At 34.2% G+C, this 19,578-nt stretch overlaps 1 protein-coding gene across 2 annotated transcripts in view; it reads left to right on the forward strand.

Moving 5' to 3' along the window:
- GALNT13 (polypeptide N-acetylgalactosaminyltransferase 13) overlaps positions 1-19,578 on the forward strand; it is a 535,071-nt gene that overhangs the window by 343,604 nt on the left and 171,889 nt on the right. The window lies entirely within an intron of this gene.

Below are 19,578 nucleotides of genomic sequence, written 5' to 3' on the forward strand. Positions count from 1 at the left end.
ATTACAAAGGGTTATGTGAAAACTTTTGGGGCTAATGGAGATAGATACTCATTATCTTGATTGTGGTGATGGCCTCATAGATTTCACAGAGGCCAAAACATATCAAATGGTACAATTTAAATATATGCAGTCCAATGTATATTAATTATACTTCAGTAAGGCTGTTAAGTATTAAAACATGCAAACACACACACACACAAACACACACACAGGTATCTTCCAAAGAGAAACAAGTGAAGGAAAAATGTAATTGATGGTATCCAGTCAGCTGTAGACCTCTTTAGTTTAGGTGAGATTCTCATTATATCTTAGCCCAGATTCTTTTAAATACCTTTGATATGATTCTAACAATTTATCTCTCAGGACAGCTGTGTGGACTAAATAAGAAAACACTTCTTGAATTTTTTTTTATGAACTGTACCATACTATGGAAATTCTTTATTATTATCACTACCCTTAAAAAATAAGCTGTTTTGTCAACAACCAATGGCTTAATTAACAGGATGGAATTTACTTTAAATGCCCCAATTTTCTTTCCTTCCACATCATTATGAAAGCAGCAATATATTTATCTGAAGAACATAACCAAGTGAAATATTTCATGATGTGAAATCCATTTATTTCCAAATGGCACAAGCAATGAAGTAGAAAAGAAAGCTGACATAATAAATAATGGAAAAATGAAGGGCAGAGGTTCTCACTGAACAAAATAGTATGGTAAATGAGTTGAAAAAATTTGTAGAGTTTTTGGGGATTGTGGTGTCCAGATTTTTGAAAGTATTAAAAGAAAGTAAAGAATTTTCTAGCAATGTCCATGCAGTTCTAATTTTGACAAAGGAAAATGTCAATCATAATGATTTGTTAAGTAGAAATCAATTTTGACAAGAGTCTAGTTGAATAACTTCTGTTAACACACTTTGCTTTTAATTAAACTTAATTCATGCAAATCTGAGCATACTGGATTGTCTGTCAGTATACAAAACTTCACTGTTTTTGTTTTATTTGATTGGTCATAGAAACGAGACTAAAATAGAAATCTTTTAGTTAAGTTAACAATCTAACTAAGTGCATGTGTTACCCACACTTTTGTTGGAGATGGTTTTGTGAAACAGTTTTATTTAAATATGATAAAAGACTCTCAATGTTACCATAGAGTTTTCTTAGCCTCTTTCCCCCCCAGATTTACTGAGGCATAACTGACAAACGTTGTATATATTTGAGGTTTACAACATGGTATTATACATATGTGATGGGGGAAATGATTACCACAATCAGGATAATTAACACATTCATCACCTCATATAGTTACCTTAAGATCTACTCTCAGCAAATAACAGGTATGTAATACAGCATTATTAAGTACTGTCACCGTACTGTACATTAGATCTCAGAACTTACTCTTATAACCAGAAGTTTGTACCTTAGTAGCCTCTTTTTTTAAAAAAAGTCTGAGAGGTCATAAACTTGGACATAAAAGTCTGAGATCATGTTCCTGTACAGCCTGCATAAAGAATATAAACCAATATCAATGATTTAGTCTAGAAAACTACTCTAAGATTACCTATCTGGTGCAGGTAATCTTAAACCTTAAACACAGTGCAGATGGCTTAAAATTTTTGCTTTTTTGCTTATAAGTAGATTTTCTTGCATTTGGGCCACCACTAACTTGTTTAAACGTACCTCTGTATTCAGTATCTTTATTCTTTGTTTAATTGATATTATAGAATAAAACATTTCTAAGGGATAGCTGAGACATTGTTTCTAGAGACTGTGGTACATCTATTATATATTTTTAGAACACTTGGTCAGTAGGATCATATAATGATATTTAATTAAGGTGTCTATAGAGAGCTCTATTTTTCCATAATAAATGTGTTAGAGTTTTATTTTGAATGTTAACTACGATACATACCTGATTTCCATTGCTCCCTTAGAAAATACAAATGGACAACAGGAAAATTAGATATTAATCAAACTTTAAGATAGTGTTAGAAAATGTTAGCAGAACTTGTTTTGATTTTAAAATTATGATAGCCTAAGACTTGGTAACTTTGATAATTATACCTCTTCATTTGACTTTCTAGTTCACAAAAGCAGAATATGAGAACAGACTTACATTGGTTAGTCATTTGTGTGATGTTTCATCTCATAAACACATACTACTTGGAGACATACTTTGTTCTAGAAATATAAGGCATTGTAGGAGACTTAGGTACACTAGAACTTGCTATTAATCTCTGGCTCTCTTTTACAGTCACTTAATTATCTCTTTTGTTTAAACTTTTATTGAGATATAATTGACATACAATGAACTGCATATATTTGAAGTGTACAATTTGATTTTTTTTTCTTATTAGTAATGTATATATGGCAATCCCAATCTCCCAATCCATCCCACCCCCCATCTTTCCCCACTTGGTGTCCATATGTTTGTTCTCTACATCTGTGTCTCTATTTCTCCCTTGCAAACTGGTTGATCTATACCCTTTCTCTAGATTCTGCATATATACATTAATATACGATATTTATTTTTCTCTTTCTGACTTACTTTACTCTGTATGACAGTCTCTAGGTCCATCCATATCTCTACAAACATCCCAATTCCATTCCTTTTTATGGCTGAATAATATTCCATTGTACATATGTACCACATCTTCTTTATCTATTCATCTGTTGATGGACATTTAGGTTGCTTCCATGACCTGGCTATTGTAAATAGTGCTGCAATGAACATTGGGGTGCATGTGTCTTTTTGAATTAAGGTTTTTTTCTGGGTATATGCCCAGAATTGGGATTGCTGGGTCATATGGTAACTCTATTTTCAGTTTTTCAAGGAAGCTCCATACTGTTCTCTACAGTGGCTGTATCAATTTACATTCCCACCAGCAGTGCAAGAGCGTTCCCTTTTCTCCACACCCTCTCCAGCATTTACTGTTTGTAAGTTTTCTGATGATGCCCATTCTAACCAGTGTGAGGTGATACCTCATTGTAGTTTTGATTTGCATTTCTCTAATAATTAGTGATGTTGAGCAGCTTTTCATGTGCCTCTTGGCCATCTGTTTGTCTTCTTTGGAGAAATGCTTATGTAGGTCTTCTGCCCATTTTTTAATTGGGTTGTTTGTTTTTTTTAATATTGAGCTGCATGAACTGTTTATATATTTTAGAGATTAATCCTTTGTCTGTTGATTCATTTGCAAATATTTTCTCCCATTCTGAGGGTTGTCTTTTCATCTTGCTTATAATTTCCTTTGCTGTGCAAAAGCTTTGAAGTTTCATTACGTCCCATTTGTTTATTTTTGTTTTTGTTTCCATTACTCTAGGAAATGGATCAAAAAAGATCTTGCTGTGATTTATGTCAAAGAGTGTTCTTTTCATGTTTTCCTCTAGGAGTTTTATAGTGTCTGGCCTTACATTTAGGTCTTTAATCCATTTGAGTTTATTTTTTTAAATTAATTAATTAATTTATTATTTTTTGGAGGGTACACCAAGTTCAATCATCTGTTTTTATACACATATCCCCGTATTCCCTCCCTCCCTCAACTGCCCCCCCACCCTCCCCATCCCAGTCCTCTAAGGCATCTTCCATCCTCGAGTTGGATTCCCTTTGTTATACAACAACTTCCCACTAGTTATCTATTTAACAGTTGGTACTATATATATGTCTGTGCTACTCTCTCGCTTCGTCTCAGCTTCTCCTTCACCCCCCGCCCCCCACAAACCTCGAGTTCTCCAGTCCATTCTCTGAGTTTATTTTTTTTGTATGGTATTAGGGAGTGTTCTAATTTCATTCTTTTACACGTAGCTGTCCAGTTTTCCCAGCTGTCTTTTCACTTAGTTATCTCTTAAAGTGATGTTTTTGAAAAATATTTTTGAGGGCTGTTAGTACCACTCACAGATGAATGCCTTCTTGAACCAATAACATGCACTGCTGCTTTTTTCATGACCTCACAAAGTCTTATCATATGAGTGTTTCTCTGAAAATGTAAACATATATTTGTCAACCTGCAAATATACTCATCTAATGTACACCTTATTCTATCTGCTTTGTTTATTTTATTCATTTATATACCTATCTTCTATCAATCATCTATCTATCTAAATTTATGTGTGAGTCTAAGTAAATGCAAATAATTAAATATTCATGAAGACCCAGAATGCAAGTTTCATCATAGTTATTACAAAGGATATAAGTGACAATAAATATATGGACTTTAAAAAGTTTATAGCATAAATGAACTCTGTTGCAAGTGAGTGTTGAGAGGTACTCACCAGACATGCTGAAGGAGTTGGGACTCAGATAATAGAATTAGGGAAGTATGGAACTCTGAAGATGAATAGGAATGACATGAATAAAATGAGAAAAAAATGGAATGAAAATAATATAAAAATAGTAACCTATAAAAATCTACATTTTTATTTCCATTAATATATAAACCAGAGTTGAATGATATTTTTATGGGATTTATTCAGAAATTGGGAATAAATTTTATGGGAAGATCACTATAAATTTTTGTTCTGTCTTCTTGAATTAAACCATTAAGTGGAAATAAAGATACAGGAAAGAGAAACTATTGATTGCTGAACTATGATAAAGAACATTTTGGACGATGTTATTCTTTAACAAATGCTGATACATTTCAAAAATACTAAGCGGAATTTCCCTGTATGTAGCAATAGCAATAAGCCAAATGTACCTAGCTTTTTACTGAGTTTTAGCAATTAAGAAACCAACAATCTTTACTAGAGACAAATATCTGAAATGTCACTTTTGAAAACACACTCCAATTCTGTGACTGTTTTCTTATCCTTCTCTGCTAATGTGCAGATACCCCATGTGTATTCACGTTAACCATAGAAATCTTTATGATCCTTCTGATCCTAAATATGAAGGACCTCAATTTAACTGTTTGAATCTATGGCAATAAAAAGAGTTTTTGAAGAATTTAATGTGTTCAGAATTATCGTACCGAAAAGTTTGACACTTTCTGTCGTGGCCATATTTTACTAAAGTTTCTCATTAAGTGTATTTAATCATACAAAATGGCACTGAGAATTAAGTCTATTATCCTGCTGATTTACATTTAAAGTGCGCCTAAAATATTCTGATAATGAAATGTTTAACATTCTTTTTGTATCCAAATATGTGCTCAGTGAATTGACTTTGAACTATTTATTTTACAAATTAAGGTTCCATCTTCTTTTTCTTAATGGAAAGTGAAAGTTAAGATAAATAACTTCCAAAAACATTTCTAGTTTTGAAGTTTTGAGGATCAATTATATATCCTGGGTTTGATGAAATGAAATAAACCTGCCATTAAGTTCAAACAAAGTTTGCAAGTAAATTTGATTTGGAGATTTTACTAATTAATTTAGAAATATTTGTTAGTAGTTGGACATGCAGACGTGTAGAAGATCAGTCCCTGGTCTCATAGAACTTGTGCTAAAGGGAGATGATAGATAATAAATGAGTAAACAGAAAAGACAGTCTGTTAATTTCAGATAAAGATGAGTGCCTTGAAGAAAATAAAATGAGAGGTAGAGTATTGCATTAGCTTAGAGTTGTCAGGGAAGACCATTCTAAAGAAGCATTGTAAAAGCTGAGGCCAAACTGATGAGAAGAATCTAGCTGTACCAGGATTTTCAAAGAGAACATTCAGTATAGTACATAGTACAAGACAGAGTATTACATCTCTCATTCCAAGTCTGTAGGAGCACAAATACCCTAACGCTTCTGGAGAGGGAAAGTTTTCTTATTCAAGAGTTAGGAACAGTTTATTCTCTCAGAACAGTATTTGCTTGAATGAACAAAATTCCTTTAGGGGTTTATTTTTTGATGAGGCTTTACATTTGAATAGCATTTTACAGAATTCTTTTACACATATTACCGTAATGGATCTCAGTAGCTTTTCCCCCCATGTTTTTGGTTTTAGCTTTAATGCATTTGTAATGTTTGCATTATACTTCAGATTACCTCTCTATAGCAGGCAGGTATCAATCCAGCCTCATTTTATCCATCAATCAATATAAATAATTATATACCTACACCTGCACTAGACACTATGGATAATACATCTGCAAGGTATACTATCTCCAAATTCATTGAGAGTTTGGAGAGTATAATGTGGTCTAGGATCGCTTCAAGGTGCAAACATAAAGCTTATTAAGTTCAAAGAAGGGAAAGATTTCTATGATCTAAGATAACCAGGGAAGAATTTATAAATTAAAAAGTCAAGAGTGTTGTCTTACAGACAGCAGGGCAAGAGAAGAGCAGGGTCCAGAAATCAGTGAAATCTCAGATCTTCACTCCTATATGCCTCCTTTGTGCTTTGAACCATACCTAAGTTTAGGCTAGGATGTTTAGTTCCCCCACCTTTTGTTTTCCCTCTTGAGAATTACATGAATAAAATATCAATAAACCATTAAATATATATTTTGCCAAACTAGGCTTCAAGTGATGGAGTTAATGAAGTATCCATTAAAAACTCCAGAAATTGAACCTATTATTTTTTTATATACCTATATTTGATCCCTTGAAGATTTCTAGGACAAAATTCCAAAACTGTTGTTTCTATATATGTGCATTCAATTAAGAAACCTGGGGCACCTTGCTAACCAAAATGAATACATTCAAAATCAAATTCATGTACTTTTTATTAAAGAGCCAAATTTAAATCTCTATGGTAACTACTGCAGTAAATGTGCAAAGTCTTAAGCTATGATTATCCTGTCACTCTTAGTGATGTCTGTCTTAAGTACATGACTACCAATCGTTTCACTGTTGTTCTAGTCAACCAGAAATGTAGTTAAAAAAGGAAACCAATTATGAGATTTATTTAAATAAGGCTGAATTATTTCCGCAATAACTGATTCTAGATACCAGGAATGATTCTTTTAAGAGTACGAGATAATGTGGAGGGAAGACTTTGATCCAACGGTTCAGAATTTGAGCATTAAGTACCAATGAAATTGAGGTTTAAGTGCCATTGAAAAAGTAGTTGGAGCTTTTTAATGGATTTTTAAATTACCCTTAAAAATATATCTATCTTAACATATTTCACTATGTCTGCAAAAATTCAAACTTGATGTATTAAAAATTCTTAAAATATTTTATTATCAAACTAGCCACTGGTTTATACTGCAAATATGCTAAAATTGAAATAAAATTTTTGGTGTAGCATTTCTCTATTGCCACCATGATGTGCCTGAATACTAAAATATGTTTCTATGTAAGCTCCTTTATTGTCAAAGATTTGACTGTACATTTCTACTCATTATATTATTGCATAGTTCAACAGTATGCAGTCTTGATCTTATATATTTTCTCTATCTTATTTGGCCAGTCACAATTTTGTTTTTTTAAAATAGTTTTTATTGACTTAAAGTTGATTTAAAATTTTGTGCCAATCTCTGCTGTACAGCAAAGTGATTCAGTTACACATATTAGACATTCTTTTTTTTATATTCTTTTCCATTATGGTTTATCATAGGATACTGAATATAATTCCCTGTGCTATACAGTAGGACTTTGTTGTTTTATTTACACCTTTAAATTCTATATTTTAATTGGCCAACCAACTGTATATTCTATATTTTTATTTGAGTTTGAGAAATCATCTTAACTTCTGGAATTCCTGAATTAAGGAATTATAAATAAATTATAAATTGTTTAAGGGTAAAATGTCTCACACTAATTCTGTAATGATGAATGGTAATTAGACCTGATGAAAGACTAGTGCTCCTTGATTATTTCTCTGGCCCTGCAAGAGAAGACCACAGGAACTACAAGCTTTCTTTTCATTTTTGGGGAACAGAATGGAAACTCTTGACTCTTTAAGGCCATGGAAAGTTAAAGGTGTACCTGAGGAGGTTGGAAATATGTTGCAGAGTGGAGGCAAATTATAAAGAACATGAGAGGTTTGAGAGTTAGCTTTATAGAACTTATTATTAAATGAGCACATGAGAATGTATGTTTGCTAAGTAAGAAAATACAGAGGGCAGAATAGCAAGGCATGTCCTCAGGTAGCACCTACATTTATGGGTGGGAGAAAAAAAGAGAAAATGAATGCTAAGACAAAGCTGTCAGGGAAGAACAAATATATATCAGAACTTAGAATGTTATAGTGACCATCAACAGTGTCAAATGCTGCAGAGAAGTGAGAAAGAAAAATGAATGCTCTTAAAAAGCGTCATGTGCAGTTTCAGATGATAGAGTCAAGATACAAGAATATAAGATGTTAAGAAAATTGAATTGCAAAGATATGTAAAGAAGAGAAAAACTTTTTAAGAAGTTTCTCAGCAAATAGGAAAGAAAACTCATAGTAACTTAAAGGGTAAATATGATCAAAAAATTTTATATTTGCTATTCTTTTATCATAGGAGAGAAAGTAATATGTAAGCTTATAGAAAGGATTAAAAAATATAGGAGGTATTGAAAAAGAAAGAGAAAGGAACAACTGATGAGATAAGTACCTACAGATGTTGGAAGAATATTCTAGATATAATAAAGTACACCTGTGTAACACTTTAGTTTCCAACACAGTTTTATGCTGTGTTCTTACCAGAGCACTGTGGATGAGTTCTTATGGTTGTCTTATTCTATAATTAAAGGTTTCAACTTGCAAAGAAACTAAGCCATGTGGCTAGAAGTTGTCAGGGCTGACCATCAAACCCACACCTTCTGCTCCCAGTCTAGTATTCCTCCATTTGAGTTTAATGTTCTAAGGGCAGGATTTAACTTTGGAGAGTTGACTCTTTTTCCTAAAATGGAAAGAAGAAACTAAGGCTATATGAGATATTTCAAGGTGGAAATGAATAGAAAGTTGGGTCAGCTGTTTTTGAGCTCAAGAAACATGGAAAGCAAAAGATTATCTACAGAGAGAAAGGGATTGATATTGGGAGCTTGAAAAGAGGAGAAAATTTTGAATTAAACACAGCTTCTTCAGCAAGCACCTGAATGAGCTTTGATGTTCTCTATGAAACACCCTTTAAATGTCACAAGAATGACATCTTGCACTTTTAATGAAACAGAGGTGGGGAAATTATCGTCACTGTGCCTTAAGCATCATATCTGGAGAAATAAACCATACACTGCCTTCTCCTGGTTTGTGACTGATAAATGAGGAGAGTAACATTCTCAGTGTTGCTATTCCATGGTTCCTTCTTTACTCCTCCTCTAAAGTGTAATGTAACCTACATTGACTACTACCAATTTATTTTTAAAAAATCAAAAGCTGTCAGAGTATGACTTCCTTTCATTGTGGGTTATGTGGGTATTTGTAATGAGTGCTTGAGGTGATATCAACATGGATATTTTTATATGTTTCACATTTATCTCACTAAATGTCTTACAGCAAAAAAAAAAAAAGATACCTGTAAGATAAATTTTGGAAGGGAATCACAATTTTCTATAGATGGTATTCGAGTTTTATATGTGTTCCCTAGGGAAAGTCTTTATCTGAAGCAAAACTTATAACTTTGTATGAAAATGTCTCAGATCCTTGATAAGAAACAAAATGTCTCCAGCTGATTAAAAATCAGGAAAAGGAAATTCTGTCCATGAAGGGATTATGGTTGGAGTGAGTACCTCTTAAGACAGTCCTTTTCTTACAGGATGAGAAACTGCTCTTCAGCTGTCAAATGCAAGCTGATGATTAGACTTTAATATGCCTAGTCCTAACCCTCACAACAACTAGACTGGCCTGTGAGCTACCTGAAGACAAAGAGTCATGTTTTATTATTCTTTCCCTATCCCCCAGAGCCCAGCATGGTGCTTGACACAAAGTCAATGGCTAGTAAATATTTGCTCAGTAGATACCAGCCAAGTCCTGAGGGAATATATTTGAGAGGAGAGAGGTCATTCCCTCTCCTTAAATTTATCATGGGCCTTCCGTTGAAAAGCACTTGACCACTTTGCAAGTTATACAGGAAGTTTCATTTAAACTAAAATGTTATAGCTGCAATCAGGGGAGGTGTATGGTTTAAAGATGGAGAAATTGAGTAACTGAAGGATAACTCTTTTGGAGGTACCAGGTTTTCTTTTCCTACCCAATCCAAGTTCTTTTTATGTATCTCTGGCATTTGTAAAAGAGCAGATGTTGTCACACACTGTAGCTGGATACCCAGGTGGTCTACTGCTATTCAGAGGGGACTGTTCTGGCATGAATTCTAGGGCAGCATCACACAGCTGTCATGAGCTGCTCTGTGGCTGTAAGCGGCAGATGTTACTGATATCTGACAGGCGGTCAGATCGTCAGACACAGGAGGGCACCAATGTAAAATGCAAAATATCATTGACCCAAATCTCGTGACCCAAATCTCATTTAATAATCACAGACCCTTTCCATCTAGTTCTCAAAAATCTTATCTACATACAATTTTTCACAGATTAAATTTATTTGTAAGATTAATTATACAATAAGGAAAGCACAAATTCTAATAATTGTAGATTTTTCTTAGTCAATAGTCCCCTTAAAAGCACTAAAAAATATTTCAAAACCTCCAGTATTATCAGACTTTAAGATTGATTATTAGAAAGGTGAAAAAGTGTCGCTGTATCACATATTATTTCTTGTGTTCTTTTTTCATGAATTATCTGCTCACAACCATCTATGCTAATAAAAAAAAGCAATACTTTATTGTAAATATGAAACACAAGGCACTAATTTTCTTAAGCAGAGCCACCTTATATTACATAGGATTTTCAATATCTGGTAGGCTACTCGATGTTCTTCATTTCTTTTTTTTTTTTTTTTTTTGAAAATAAATATATATTACAACCAATTGGGATTTATTTTGGTTATGTAAGCCTCATTCAATATTTGAAAATCAATCAGTAGAATCCATCCATCAACAAGCTCAGGAAAAATCGTGTGTTTTTATCATTTGATACAGGAAAAAATATAACAAAATTGTTCTTCATTTCTTGCCTGTTATATTCACATATCATTTAAGCAGCAGATGGAAGCTTTGCCATAACACAATCAGGACTATATGTTGCTCTGTTGATCTAAAGGAGAATTTGGAATTTCTGCAATATCAGCCGTCCTAATAAGATGTGGAATAATGACAGGTAACAATTTTCCTGATGCCAGGAAATACAGTGGCCATAATGTGTGGTAATTCAGAAGGTCAGAATGCTCCAAGGCTACGCAAGGTGTTGAAAGGCAAAAAGTAATGCTGGAATTTATATATTAAAGTGTTGCCATGTGTACATTAAAGGCATCTCACTATTCATTTTAACTGCTGAGAATGGGTCTTTATGTTTGAGGGAGATGAGGTTAAAAGGGCTCTATCTGTGACCACAGCCACCTCACTGTACTTGCAATGCACACTGGTTCATACACAGACTGATTCAGTTCCCTTTCAGAACAGTTCCTCCACTTCTAGTCACATCCAACATGAGCACACCTTTTCGCGCTTCTGCTGTATTTTGCTTCTCTCCCTTTCTTGTACCTTGTCCCCTTCACCTCAACCCCCAAGAGTCACTTGAAAAGTCTTTGGCAAAGGAAAAAGATAAATTGGCTTGGAAGACTGCCCTTAAATTCATTTCAGGATTAATGTGTTAAGTCCTTTATAAAATGAGTAGATATTAGAGGGTCCATTTTGAATTTGAGGCTTTCAGGAGGTTCAGTTCTAAATTAAGACGCAAAGTACTTTATAAGGGAAAGTAATTGATAACTGGGTGTCTTTAGAACCAAATTGGTGGGATGTATGAAATGGTATAGATTCAACTCAGAATTTTCTACATTTAATGCCAAGGTGAAAATAAAATCTTCAAATAAATGACTGTAATATATGGCTATTTCTTGAAAAAAATCTTGGAGAACAAAAGTACGTTTAGAATTTTCCTTGTCTTTATAACCTTTGTGATCTTTCTAAAATAGAACTCCCAACTTTGAAGGTAGAAAACACATTGATTGCCTCATGATAAGTTTTATAAACTCAGACTTTCTCTTGTTCAGAGAATGCTATCTTTATCATGTACTTCTAATACAGCTAAAGTAAGCTCATCTAAGGAGGAAAATGTGGATTGAAATTTTGGAGTGTTTTATCATTCCCATATAAAAATCTGATCTCTGAAAGTGGTATTTACCCTATACAAGAGATTAATCTGAATCCTAGAAATCCAGAAGAAAACTTATTATTCTTTTACATGTGAATTTTCTGAGGACTGTCAAGATTAAGTGACTTGTTCCAAATCCTACAATCAATTTGTGTTTATTTCAAGTCCAGGATCCAGCTTTCCAACTTCAAATCTGATGATTTCTTCTTTTTCATACAAGTAATAATTCTATTTAAAAAAATTAAATTATCAAGTACTGGATAGAGTCCCCAGACATGTTGAATCTGTGATCTCTGGCAACTCAGGTGAGCACTTAAAGGCCACAGCAGCTCGATGTACGAGAGTCTTCATCTTGAGATGTTATGGTGATATCAGGATATCACTTGGGTTCCAGAGACCTAATCCAGATAATATAAATCTCCTCAATTAGACTGTGAAGTGAAAACTAGGTTAAGAGACAAACCAAACAATTAAAGAAGACATTCCTCAAATCAAGATGACTACAAAGAATAACTGGCAAGTTTCTTGTCTAGAGTGAATAGAAAATGCCTACTGAGACCCTTCTGTCTGCCCCTTTTGAATAATGACTTCCATGCCTCTTGTGTTTGTGCCAGCTTATCAAGGATCACAGTGCCTTCAGGATCTCACTGAAGGCTCTTTTAGACTTTGCTTCAATTGTAAGAATTAAAGGACTTATCATTCTACTTGAATATGTATAAGTGTTGACAGGGATTATTTTAAACAATGAATATAGAGTGAGATAGGTTGAAAACTGAGTCATAGTATCTTGTTTAATTTTTCCCTTTGCCAGAACTAAGAAAATAATAGCTTTTGTTCCTAATTTCACTTTATGATAGATACATTTTATGTACACTGTAATTTTCCAGATTTCCCTATGTCAGTATTAATAGATCAGTCAGTTAGTAGGTACTGAGTACCAATACTTTAAGCATTTTTTAAACTTTGCAAACGCTGATGTAACAGTAAATTTAAGTTGTGAGTTTTTTTAGTATGTGTGAATTATACCAATTGCATAAAGTGAAATGTGGTGATGAAATTCAGTTTCATAAAGTGACTTTCAATTTCATGTGATGATGAAGTTCAGTTTCATAAAGTGAAATGTGTGATATTTTTTCTCAAAGAGACAATAATGTGGTTGCAGAAATAAGACTAATATATATAAATAATATATTTATGTCAATATACACATACATAAATACACATTCACTCACGCACAGACGCACACATTCATTTATCAAGATGGCAAGCTATACAGAACTGAGAGCTAAATGGGGTAGAGTGGGATGGATATATGTAGTAAATGCTATGAGTCAGTGAAACCTGAGATCAATGAAAGACAGCATAGTTAAGAACTGGTTACTGGAAGAAAATGTATGTAAAATAAGCTTTTAAGAGAGGACGAAAAAGATAAGGGAAAGCACAATCATTAATTCTTAATTTTAATCCCCTAAATTATGTTAAGTTATTGAATTCCTCTCTATTTCCATTGTCATCATTCTGGTCCAAGTCACCCTCATCTCTTTCCTAGATGATTACAATAACTCCTTAATAGATCTCCCCTATTTGCTTCATTCTAATTCATTTTCACATAAAGGCTAAGTAATGTTATGTGCACCACTTTGCCTTGCACCTCACAACAACCCTCTGAAGTGGAGGGTTATTACCTGAAACCTGAAGCACAGAAAGATGAGCTAGTAAGTGGCAGAGCTAGACTACAGTCTCAGGAATTAGAGCCTACACACTCATACCCATTCTGCTACGTGCCCGCCATGGTATATTGTGGTTGTGGTTTTGTTATTAAGGCTGTTATTAAACAGTGACTTTGTGCCAGTGATAGTATGTAGGTTGGGGGTGTGGGGATAAAAATTAGTATAAAAACAAGCGGCTGCATGGATTTGGCACAACAGCTGTAAAATTAGAAACAATAGTAGCACTAGTACTGAGATTGCAAAGTTGGAGCTTGTGAAGTTTATGAACCTTAATTAAAATGTCACTGATGTAGGTGCCCAAAAACATGAAAAGAATAATGCATGTTAGTTAATTGTCTTCTTTCTAGGGGAAGAAAATCAAGTACATAATCAAATGAGCAATGGGCATTTTACATTTTGATTAATAGCCTTCTCCACCATCAAAAGACTCTCATAAAAATATCTGGAAACAAAGACAAGTAACCAGCTAGCTTCAATCCTCTGTGGATAAAAGGACAGTTTATATTTTATACATGGTCAAATTTATTTGAGAGAAATAAAATACAAATATTAAATCTTTTGGAAGCCTAGAAAATAACAATCAGGTATGCTCAATGATACAAAGTAATTCGGACATCACATGCTTGTGTGGACGAGACATCACGTTTCATTCAGTTTGTATTGTTTGTTTAAACATTGTAAAATAATTTCAGAGAACAAAATGTAGTATTCTAATTGGAAACCAATTGGCTATTCTTTTAAACTCTTCCCATAAGTCCCCAGACATTGATATTACAATTCTGAAAAAAGGCAAAAATCACCAAAATATAACTAAATATTTTTTAAGAAGCAAGAATAAGCTAACAATCTTTTGGTTTTCCTGAAGAGCAACAACAATAAAAGTTAAGTAATATACAAATAACATTTTTATTTCTTCCCATGTAAGGTGTCAGGCATGGCGCTTAATACACACAGTCTCATCATGGTCTTGGGAAGTAGTTATTATCATCCCTGTTTTCCAATGGGAACATTAAGGTCTTGAAGATGTAAATAATTTTCACAAGTGTACATAGATAGTAAATGAGAGAGCCACTAGAAAATTCCATTTGCTTATTTCCAAGCCCAAATTGTTAATGACTATGTCATACTCTTCCTTCCTTTTTTTCTTCTTTCTTTCCTTTCATCTATCCTTCCAAAATATTCATTAAAGTACACTAAGGCAAATTATCATGGTAGTCATTAGGGACTCCACTCAATTTGAATTCTCTTCACTTTAATATTTAGCCATACAGCTTTCTGGGAACTGTTTATTTTTTAAGTATTTCACATTACCCAGATGTCTACTGAGTACATGGTAATTGGTCAATATTTGATCAATTAAGTATTTTGTTTTTATATTAGCTAACTGGGTATTATAACCAGATATCAGCCTAATTAATGCATAATGTTATGCTTTTCTACCTTGATCTTTTTATTTTAGTGCAAATTTGGGGGAGATGCTTTACTTAGGAAATGCGATATGAGTATTTATTCACGCATCACAGATTGCAATGGGAAAGATACACATTTTATTCCAGGAGTCAGTAGAGTATGACCCACGAGCAAAACACAGGCCATTATTCACTGAGTTATAGAATAATTACCTTCACCTCTGTTATCTCTCTTTAATATCCTAAAAAATCTGCCTCCATCTGTGAGAATCAACATCAGGGGCAGGTTTTCCTTCTGTCTTGTAAACCAGCAATCATTATTGCATTATGCCTGTAGCTGTGCACACAAAATCTCATTGCAAGTTAGAGGATAACCAAAAATCAGCACTTTCATATTAGGAGTGAGATCACTGGAACTCTACTTTTGAAGGATTTCAAACTAGATTTTTTTTTTTTTCTTTTCTGTGTGCAAGCTCGGGGCATAGAAGCCATAAGCCTACAGAACCAGGGTAGGGCCAAGAATTGGCAGAGTAGAAATAAAGTGCCTTCACTTACACAACCATAGTGCTAATCCATATTTGCAAAAAGGTGAATTGGGAACCCTGAGGACAGTTGTACATCACTGGTTTGTTTGCAATAGAGCTTATTGCATAGTCTGAATTTAGTGAGTGTACAGACTTAAAATGGTTTTACTTTTTCTCCAGTCACTGCTTCATGTTCTGAAGAGTATTCCTTTCCAATCTGATGTCATTTAGCACAGATTCTTTAGCTTTCTGGTCACGTTCAGTTATTAAAAATACTAGTAATGTTCAGCTTAAAGCTTTGATTTCTTAAGCAATCATAGTTCACATTCTCTTCTCTCCCCAGGACAATGCTGATAGAAGCTCTTGGAATGGGGAAGGGCAGGCTTCTCTGGGTTGCCACTTCTAGTCTATGGGGTCAAATAAGAGGGCTAGAGAAATGGCAGGTCTTATCTGATACATTTTATGATGTCTGCCTGTTGTTGGCTCTGTGTGGTTTCCCTTGCTACTAGCGGCCTCCATCTATATGATCGTCTTCTATACATGGCTCCATTGTTTTCTTAAAATTGTTCTGAACTTCACCCTTTACTACCTCTGTTATCCAAGGCCCTTTTGAAGAGGGAAATCTTAGTCTCTATCTCTCACCCTGTAAGGTCCCCAACTGCCTTTTTCAATGGTACATCTCCTTGTGATCTGCCATGTTGCTAGTCCCACAGATCACTTTTTTCTAGTCTGTATTTCATGCTCTATAGAGTTTTGGAACCACTGAAGTCTTGTCCAGTTGTTTCCAAAGACCAGTGCTTCCCAGGGTCACTGCATCACTGGACCTATCAATTTTGCTGGAACAAGCTGTTCAATAAACCCCAACCCACCTTCAGGATTCTCTAGATTAGAGGTGGTCCCCATTTTCCTAGGTTATGATTTTCCCCACGCTTGAGGCTTTCCCACAGACTTACTCAATATATTCTGCTGTGTTTCAATGCTAGCAGTATATTCTGCTGATTTTGCTGCTCAGCAAGTGTCCAGCAGAGAGTGAAATGCCAGTCTCTCCTTCATTCCCTTAGTTCACTTATATGACTTGTGTGAAGGAAGAAAAGAGCTCTTTAGTCATACCTAATCCATAGAGGAGAAGGGAAACCTCTACCACTAACACTGTGTTCCTCACAATAAGGAAAATGTTTTCAATTCCCTCTCAAGTATAACATATCATATGCTATTTCCTCTGAATTTAAGGCACCTTGCTGAATGGTGTGGTCGCCATACTGGATACTTTACTAAATCATGGATACTTTACTAAATCATGTTTTTAAGAGAGAATATGAGTTGGATTAAATAGTTACTTTGAAAACACATTAAAAATTAAGATTGTGTTATTTAGCAACCTTGTTTGCCATAAAACATCAACCATTTCTAATGTATATGTGTTGTGTTGTGACCACCAAAGAACTTCCTCAATTCCCAAGGCATGTGGAACAGCAGGTGCATATCATTTTACTGGACTACTCTGCCTAGTTTGGTACTAAAAGTATTTCTTTAAAAATGCAGTTTCAAACCTCTCCAAAATATGTCTGTTTAAATTTCATCATTTTGCCAGGGATGCTTTTTTAATGTTAACCTTGGTAGTTCATTTTGAGTTGTCCATTCTTCCATTCAACCAACATACAGTGACACCTACCATGTAACAAGCGCTGGGCTGGGCTATGGGGGTACAACCATGAGTAGACTTACCACTGCTCTTGTAGAGTCTATGTTCTAGTTGGGGAAAAACGTGCATCGTCAAACAAATAAATAAATTGCAGATTGTGATAAGCAATGAAGGAAGCAAATAGGGTGCTATTAGAGAAAATAACTGGGGTGGGGCCTTTTGAATATGGCAAATAGGGAAGCTCTCTCTGGTGAGGTGATGTTTTAGCTGAGATGAGAAGTGTAGAAAAAAGGCATCAGGTGAAAGGCAGACAAAATTGTTTTCCAGGTATAGGAAAAGCTTGTGTTGAGGTTTTGGTGTGTGAAAAAAATAATGTGATTTGTTCTTCTAGGAAATGGCAGAGAGCCAATATCACCATAGTTTATTGACAGAAGCGGAGAGTCATGTAGCTCTTAGAGGTCCTAATAAAGGATTTTATTTATATTCACAGTGCAATGAAAAACCACTGAAGGATTTAAGCAGGGAAGTAAAATGACATGATTAAAAATTGTAAAGACCACTCTGATTTCTCAACACAAAATAAATTGTAGAAGAGCAACAGTGAAAGCAGAAAGACAATTAAGAGTCTATTACCATTGACAGACAAGAGATGTTGATAATTAGGACAAGAATGGTGACAGTAGAGACAGAGAGAGATGGATATACTGTGAATTGTTTTATAGATAGCACCAACAGGATTTGTTAATTGATGGAATGTAAGTGGTGAAAGAAAAGAAGAAATCAAGGATGACTTCTAGGGTTTGTTTTTTTTGGGGGGAGGGGCAGAGTTCTGTTTTCACTTTTTGTTTTGTTTTGTTTTTGGATCGACTACCTGGGGGATTAGTGGCTCCATTTATTGATGGTTAAAAAAAAATTAAACAAAATAAGATCTAGCTGACAAGATGGAGATAAATCAACAATTCCACTTCAGACACATTTGTTGGGATGCCTCTGAGTCATGCAAGACGAGGTTCCAAGTAGATGTTTGGTTACACAAGTCTGGATCCCAGAGGAGAAGTCTGGGCTAAGATGTCACTGCTGAGGTTTGGAGTATTCATGTCATGAGTAAAATACTAAGAACAAATTAAGACCACCTACAGGCTGAATAAAGAAAGAATAATGCCAATATTTAAATAGAAATTTAGAATGAAAATGTATAAATAGTGAGGTAGTAGGATGGAAAACAAGAAGATCCAAGAAAGGAGTCTGCTAGATGTTCATCAAGGGAAACGTGTGATTTTCATTGTGGCAGTTTTGTAGGACTGTGGAAATAAACAGCATTTCACGAGTAGAAAAATATGAAAATTGAGGGAGACAACATATATCAGTAAAAAATTTATATTAATTATAGTGAGTGAAAACAGAAAAAAGAGGTATGTTGGATAGGAATATAGATCAAGGGATGAACTTTTTATTGTGTTTTGTAATTTTTAAAATTTGTTTACCTCTATTTTAAATCCATTTGAAAGATAGGTTTTAGAAGACATTATGCAAAGATAGGCATAATCTAATAAGGAGGGAAATGATTAATGTTTCAGGAGAAAAATCAAAGGGAGGACCACACCAGTGAAGGTGCTAAGACGGACTTAAGGGATATGCTCTAGACTGTCTAGACTGACATGTGTAGACTGACATACAAGTGTTGATTTGTCTTTGATAGGAGAAGGATCAACTTCCTCCATTTTAATAGGAAGAAAGAATGTAAATACTTGTGTAATTACAAGAAAGTTTATAGACTTTATGCTAGAAAGATGAAAAAGTTACCAATCAAGTAATTTGATTATTTAAGAATGAGCTATCCTGCCTTTCTAGGGGAATGGTGAATTCCATTCCTCTTTGATATTGTCCATTATTTCATTGTTGGGTTGGAACATCTTTTCTGTTAGGATTAGACTGTTTAAACAATTAGAAAATGAGAATAAATATACTGTACATGTAGTACCAAATATTGTTGATGAGTATAACTTGTTTATCATTTTTCATCTAGAAAATACTGAATGTGTCTTACTGCTACCCAAGACCAATAGCAGCCCTCTTGTAAGATGAATATTACTTGAGGGAACAATAGGAGAAAAACTTTTCTTTCAAAATAAGCAGCTCTCCTTAAAATAAGAATAAATTATTTATGGTATAAAATGAAGTCCTTCCAATTACAGATAGCAATAATTATGAC

This window comes from Hippopotamus amphibius, chromosome 8, assembly GCF_030028045.1.
Source record: "Hippopotamus amphibius kiboko isolate mHipAmp2 chromosome 8, mHipAmp2.hap2, whole genome shotgun sequence".
Classification (NCBI taxonomy): domain Eukaryota; kingdom Metazoa; phylum Chordata; class Mammalia; order Artiodactyla; family Hippopotamidae; genus Hippopotamus; species Hippopotamus amphibius.